Genomic DNA, 7,437 nt, shown 5'->3' with positions numbered 1-7,437 from the left:
CTCTCTGACCACCATAAGCCCCTACACTGACTGGAAAGCACAGTGATGTCCCAGGTCTGCTTGAATCAGTGTCAGCTCAGAGCTAAATTCTAGAAGTCTCTGAACATTCTTTCTTATTTCCTTTTCCCAAATGCACCCAGCTAGAAGGCCGTAGCTCCCTTTAGGCAAGGCTGTGAGAAACAGTAATGGTATACATCTGGCAATGTACTGAGGTCCGTTCTGGAGGGGACATGATTCTCACTGCATTCCAGGGGTTCTGGTACAAACTGGCTCAATTCTGGAAATTGATTGAGAGGCCATTATTCTCTGTTTTTATGACTCCAGTTAGACTTATGTCAACTTGACCTGAAAGTTTTCTGCTTATACAGATCAAGTAAGAATTCAGTAGGCTTTTTTATCTATTTCCTTTCCAGGGACACCATGATTAACCAACCCACACCATAGATCTACAAGAGTCAGACTATTCTGATTGTTCCTTTGCTGCTACTGTCCATTATGGTAACTATGCCCAACTTCCCTTTTATGGTTTCATACTGCCACTTGGCCCCTGCCACCCTGGGATCCAATTACTCAAATTGCATTTTGTTTTTTAATTGAGTGCAATTCCCACTGTAATATTCAGCCCACCGAGCAAAGCAATTACATAGCTCTTCAAGCATGCTGGGGCTCTTCTCATAAATCTATTTATCAAAGCATTGATGAAGGATATATTTCCGGATCAGCACGGATGAGTATGTTCCAATCCCCTTAAACCCTTGAATCCATTCCTCTATGTTAAAGATGAGGATTCTCCAGCTTGCTTATAGTGGGCTATCTTTTGATCCATGTGTCAGACAATCAAACTGTTTCCCATCTCCCCAGGTTTCTGCTTAGTGGATCTGCTACAGGTAGGGTGTGTTTTATTATCCAAGGGTCTATGTATTCAAATCTTGGCCTTCAGGGAGTTGACATTAAGAAGCAGGAGGCTGGGGGGAGGTCCTTAGGTGTTGGAGGCACTGCCCTCTGCAAGGCTAACCCCTTCCTGCATGCTCTGGCTTCCTGTCTTCAATAGAATCTCTTCTGTGGCACATGCTCCCACCGTTGTAATGCCATTCTTTATGAGGTGATACAGCCAGGGGAACTCTGATATATATAGACATATATATATATAGCTATATATATATATATAGACATAGGTATAGATGTAGATATAGATATAATATATGTCACACAGAGTTACTTATTACTTACCTCTTAGCAATATGTAATGCAGCTATTTTGCATATGTCTATAAACAGTTCCCATTATGAACTATACATGCTCACTATAGAAGCAGACTCCTTAGCATTTTACATCTAGAGTTTAGATGTTTAGGACTATTTCAGCTTCAACAAACAATTCTCCAAACCCACAAACCAATTTAGAAAACATCTTTTAAATGCTGTTCACATTGAACTGCTGCTGATATCAAAGTCTGTGTTAGTTGGGATTCTCCTGAGAGTCAGAACCAGTCGGATGGATAGATGGATTAGAGGAGACCCACTACAGGAGCTGGCTCATATGATTATGGCCCAGCAGTCACACAACAGGCTACCTGCAAGCTGGAGACCCTGAGAGGCCAGTAGAATGCCTCAGAGCGTATCAGAAGGCCTCAGAACCAGGGAAGACAATGACATAATACTCAGTCCATGGCTGAAGGCTTGAAGAAAACCATGGGGGTGTGGTGGGGCAATGAGGTAGTTTTTAGAATTCAAGGCTAGAAAATTCTGATGCCCAAGGGCATGAGAAGAAGAGAGCCCCAGTTCCAGGAGACCGACAGGAAATTGCCTTCCCTCTGCCTCTTCTGTTGTAGCTGGAACTCCAACCTGCCCACAATGAGGGCAGATTTCTCCACTCAGTCCACTGACTCACACGTCAATTTCCTCTGGAAAAACCCTCACAGACACACCTAGAAGTAATATCTGGCCAAATTTCCAGGTCTTTCTTAACCCACTCAGATTAACACTTAGAACAAATCACGTCTACCCTCTTTGGGGTTAGGCATGGCCATTGACACCTTGGACCAGAGAGCTGGTAGCTTCTCTTTCCCTGGCTTAGCAAATGGCTCTGCTACAGTTAGTAGCTGCTTTGTGCATCTGGATTTCAGAGTGAGGATCACACTGAGCAGATGGATGTGTTACATGAGATACAAATGTTTTTTGAAGCTTCTGAGATTTTGGAGTTTTTTGTTATTGAAACATAACCTCATCTAGCTGACTGATACAGACAGTAGTATCTGGATGTTGGATGCTATTGTAACAAAATGTAAAGAAATTCAATTATGGCTTAGTAGTATTCGTTTAGCAATTGGAAAAGACACTGATACAGACGCTGGAAGAATGACCACCTGTGTTATTTACTGAAAATACTTTGGTGGAACTGTTGTCTGTGATATCATGAAGGCAGATGCTATATTTAATATTCTTAATAGTCTGATGCTGTCACTGCAGATTGAACTTTTTATTTACTTTTTCTAGACCTTTGGATATTCTTTTTTTCTATTTTTTTATTTATATCAGGTGAACAAATTTCATGCATTTCATAAATACAGATGTGGGATCATAGTGATAATTGTACACTTGATCTTAGCCAAAAGGCCGAGAAGTGATCATAGTGATAATTGTCACCCTACCCTCCTCCCATCCATGCTCCCACCCTCCTTCCTCTTTCCTTTCTTATTCTTTAATTATTACAATGCCATACTTTCTGTTTATTTTTATAATCATAAGCTTAGCCCTACACCAAATAAAAAATTCAAAAAATAAAAGAAAAAAAACCACTGCTCCTCAACAGTAGAGAAAATGGCTATAAACAATAATTAAATTTCAAAATGTCAATTTTTCTCATATATGTAACTTTTTTTGTACTCTACTCTTTACCACAGATCAGAGAAAGCATATGATCTTTGTTTGGGACTGGCTTATTTCACTAAGTATAATGGTTTCCAGTTGCATCCATTTTGTTGCAAAAGATAGGATTTCATTCTTTTTTACTTTGAGTAGTATTCCATAGGGTATATATACCATATTTTCTTTATCCAGTCATCAGTTGTTGGACATCTGGGTTGATTCCATATTTTAACTATTTTGAATTGAACTGCAACAAACAAGAGTGTACAGATAACTCTTTCATATGCTAATTTCATTTCATTTGGGTAAATTCCCAGGATGACTGGGTCATATGGTAGATCTATTTTCAGATTTCTGAGGAATCTCCATACTGTCTTCCACAGTGACTGTACAAGTTTACTTTTCCACCAATAGTGCATTAGGGTATCTTTACTCCACATCCTCACCAGAATTTATTGTTTTTTGCTTTCTGTATGAGAGACATTCTAACTGGGATGAAGTGAAACCTCATTGTGGTTTCGATTTGCAGTTCCCTGTTGGCTAGTGTTCTGGAGGATTTTTTTCATGTGTCTGTTGGCCATTGGAATTTCCTCTTTTGAAGAATGTCTGTTGAACTCCTTTGCCCATTTCTTAACTGGGATTTTGTTGTTGTTGTTGAGTTTCTTGAGCTTTTTATAGATTCTGGACATTAATCTATCATTTACAAAGTTTGCAAATATTTTCTCCCATTGTGTTCATTGCCTCTTCACTTTTCTGAGTGTTTTCTTCACAGTGCAGAAGTTCTTTAGGCTGATATAATCCCATTTGTCTATTTTTGCCTTGATTGCCTATGCTTCTGGGGTTTTTTATAATAAGTCTTTGCCTATGCCAATATCTTGCAGAGTCTTCCCAATGTTCTCCTCTAGTAATTTGACAGTATCAGGTCATAGATTTAGGTCCTTGATCCATTTTGAGCTGATTTTTTATAAGGTGTAAGGTAGGGATCTTGGTTTATACTTCTGCAGGCAGAGATCCAATTTTTCCCAGCACCATTTGCTGAACAGATTGTCCTTTCTCAAGGGGTTGATTTCAGCTCTTTTGTCAAAAATTAGTTGGTTGTAGAGGCATGGATTGATTTCTGGGGTTTCTATTCTGTTCCACTGGTCTATAGCCTATTTCTGGGTCGGTACCAGGCTGTTTTCATTATAGCTGCCTTGCTGTATGTCTTAAAATCCATCATTGCGCTGTGTCTGGTTTTGTTTCTGTTGTTTAAGATTGCTTTAGTTACTCGGAATCTCTTGTGTCTCTATACTAATTTTAGCATTTAAGATCTGAGAGAAATGTTGTTGATATTTGGGTCTTATTGAATCTGTAAATTGCTTTTGCTAGTATGGACATGCTCATGACATTAAGTCTTTCAATCCACAAACATGAAAAAAATTCTTTTGTTTATTGTGTATTTTTTCTTTAATGTTTGATAATTTTCGCTGTAGAGCTCTTTCACCTTCTTGATCAAATTCCAAGATGTTTAAAGTTTTCTGTAGCTATTGTGAATAGACTGATCTGATAAGTTCTTTCTCAGTCATGGCATTGTCTGTGTATTCAAAGTCTACTGATTTTTATGTATTGATTTTATATCCTGAAACTTTACCAAACTCTCTTTTGAGTTCCATAGTCTTTTACTGGAGTCTTTTGGTTTTTTTAATATATTGGATCACGTCATCTGCAAACAGATAATTTTACTTCTCCTTTCCAATGCATATAGTTTTGATTTCTTTTTTTGTCTAATAGTGAAAGTGAGCATCCTTGTATGACTCTGAATCTTAGTGGAAATGCTTCCAACTTTCCCCCTTTCAATTTGGTGCTTCATGTAGGTACATCATATATTGCCTTGATTATGTTGAGGAGTGTTCCTTCTATACCCAATTTGGTTAAGGTTTTTTTTTTATGAAAGGGTGTTGTATTTTATCAAATGCCTTCTCTGCATATAACAATATGATATAACAAGATGGCTTTATTCTTTAATTTATTACTGTGATGTTATACTTTTATTGATTTGCATATGTTGAACCATCCCTGCAACCAGGGATAAATCCCACTTGGTCTGAGTGAATGATCTTTCTGATGTGTTGTTGGATTCATCTAGCTAGTATTTTGTTGAGGATTTTTACATCTATGTTCATCAATGATATTGCTCTATAGTTCTCTTTTTTTGTTGTATCTTTTTCCTGCTTTGGAATTAAGGTGATACTGGCCTCAAAGGAGGAGTTTGGGAGGGTTCCCTCCCTTTCAATTGCTTTGAATAGCCTGAGAAGAATTGGAATTAGTTCTTCTTTAAAAGTTTGGTATAATTAAATAGTGAATCAATCAGTGCTAGACTTTTCTTTTTTCAGAAGGATTTTTATTATTGATTCAATCTCTGTCTTGGTTACTGGCTTATTTAGATTTTATATGTCTTCATGACTTAATTTTGGTAGATTGTATGTGTCCAGGAATCTATCCACTTACTCTAAATTTTCCAATTTGTTGACATATAGCAAAAATTTGCATCAGTCGGGTCCCTGGAAATGTGTTCCTCCATTTGTCCTTTTCATATCCCAGAGCAGCTGAAGTTAGTGTGGCTACACCCTGTTCAACCATCTTGGATCTTAAGAATCTGGACACTCTTTTCTGAGACAATGGTCTCCTTAAGGAGTTGGTCTGGTCATTAAAAAACAACTCTGTCAAATCCTTTATAGCACAACAACGTCTAGAACATGCAGAAGTATGTCCAACTGGGTAGCACCTGCTCAGTTTTCAACTGTGTGGAGGCTGTAGTTGTGGTACATGGCAAGATAACAGGAAATATTGAAGAAAATGTAAGGACACGTAGTTCTGCTCTACATAGGCATATTCAGGTATCTTATGAATCTTTGAGACCAGTTGAGAATTATCTAATGTATTTTCAATCAACTTCCCAGACGATGGAGCCATCACAGAATGATAGAATTATTGCCAAAATTTATTTAAAATCCTCTTCAAGATGCTTTCAGATTCCATTGTTTACATGGATTTTCATAATCAGACTGTGAGTGCTACATAGCTGTCTCTCATAGCCACATTTATCAAAACATATATTTACCAATTATTTATTCTTACATACTCACCAATGTAATGACAAAGTCACAACAACCTTCAATTAATTTCTTGTTTTCCTTTGTCCCACTTAATAAATCCTGCAAAAATCACCTAATACATGTTTCTGAATTTCATTGATTTCTGGTCTTAAAGGTTCTCTTGTTCTGGTTACTGGTTGTTTTTCTCTTCCACATGTTTTCCATTTGTTTTTCCAGCCATGTCAACATTCTGATTATTCTTTCTGTAGGATTTGAAGTATAGTTCATTGCTGCATCAGTCTGTTTCTCTTACCATATTGTGCCAAATTCTTTCCTTATCATTTTCAGTTTGTTTTTACCTGCTATCCTTTCAATATTCAGTTTGCTCCTTGTGAATTTCCTGATGCCAATGTCCAATGGTTTGCTTGTCCCAGATACTACTTTCTTGGGAGTTTACTGCCAACACCTTAGAAAATTGGAGTGACAAATACTCTTTTGGTGGCCTTTTTTTCCTGATGTGATAGTTTCAAGTTAGGAATGCAAGCCAGTTGAGATCCACTTTTGTCAGTTTTGATGGTGACTACTCGATAACCATATACCAGTTTTAGAAGGCAGAAGTAAAACAATGAATTTTTTAAAGGCCCATGCTCAAGAAGGTCAGAGTCTATATTTAGAGCTCTATATTTAGATGTCTGAAGAAAGCTTCAGCATACTGTAAAGTAGAAGTGTCCATCAATGTCTCTGACATCATCCCATGAATGTTGTCTAAGGCCAGTAACAAACTGAGAGCAGGAATGGTTAGGGAAAGGGTGATGACAGGGAGTGCTGGGGAACAGGAAGAGAGGGTTTGGAACAGAAGGGTCTGAGGAAGCCATCTGGAAGTTTCATGTACGTACTACCTGTCCTAGAAAATGTCAATCATGTCAAAGAGTGGGGAAAGCATCTGGAGATCACACACTAGCGCTACTGGAGAATCAAGGGAGTTAGAGTAAAGCAATTGAAAATTAATTAAGAAGAGGTAAATCCTTCATTACTTAAAATTCTTTTTTTAAACTTTTATTTAATGAATATAAATTTCCAAAGTACAGCTTATGGATTACAATGGCTTCCCCCCAAAAAAAACTTCCCTCCCACCCTCAACCCTCCCCTTTCCCGCTCCCTCTCCCCTTCCATTCACATCAAGATTCATTTTCAATTCTCTTTATATACAGAAGATCAGTTTAGTATATATTAAGTTAAGATTTCAACAGTTTGCCCCTAAATAGTAATGCAAAGTGAAAAATACTGTTGGATACTAGTTACAGCATTAAATCACAATGTACAGCACATTAAGGACAGAGATCCTACATGATATTTTTTAAAAATTAATTAATTTTCTATGCCATTTCCAATTTAAAATCAAGTTTTTTTTTCATTTTCAATTATCTTTATATACCGAAGATTGATTCAGTATATACTAAGTAAGGATTTCATCAGTTTGCACCCACACAGAAACA

The sequence above is a fragment of the Lepus europaeus genome, chromosome 5, assembly GCF_033115175.1.
Source record: "Lepus europaeus isolate LE1 chromosome 5, mLepTim1.pri, whole genome shotgun sequence".
Taxonomy (NCBI): Eukaryota; Metazoa; Chordata; class Mammalia; order Lagomorpha; family Leporidae; genus Lepus; species Lepus europaeus.
This window is presented reverse-complemented; position numbering follows the sequence as displayed.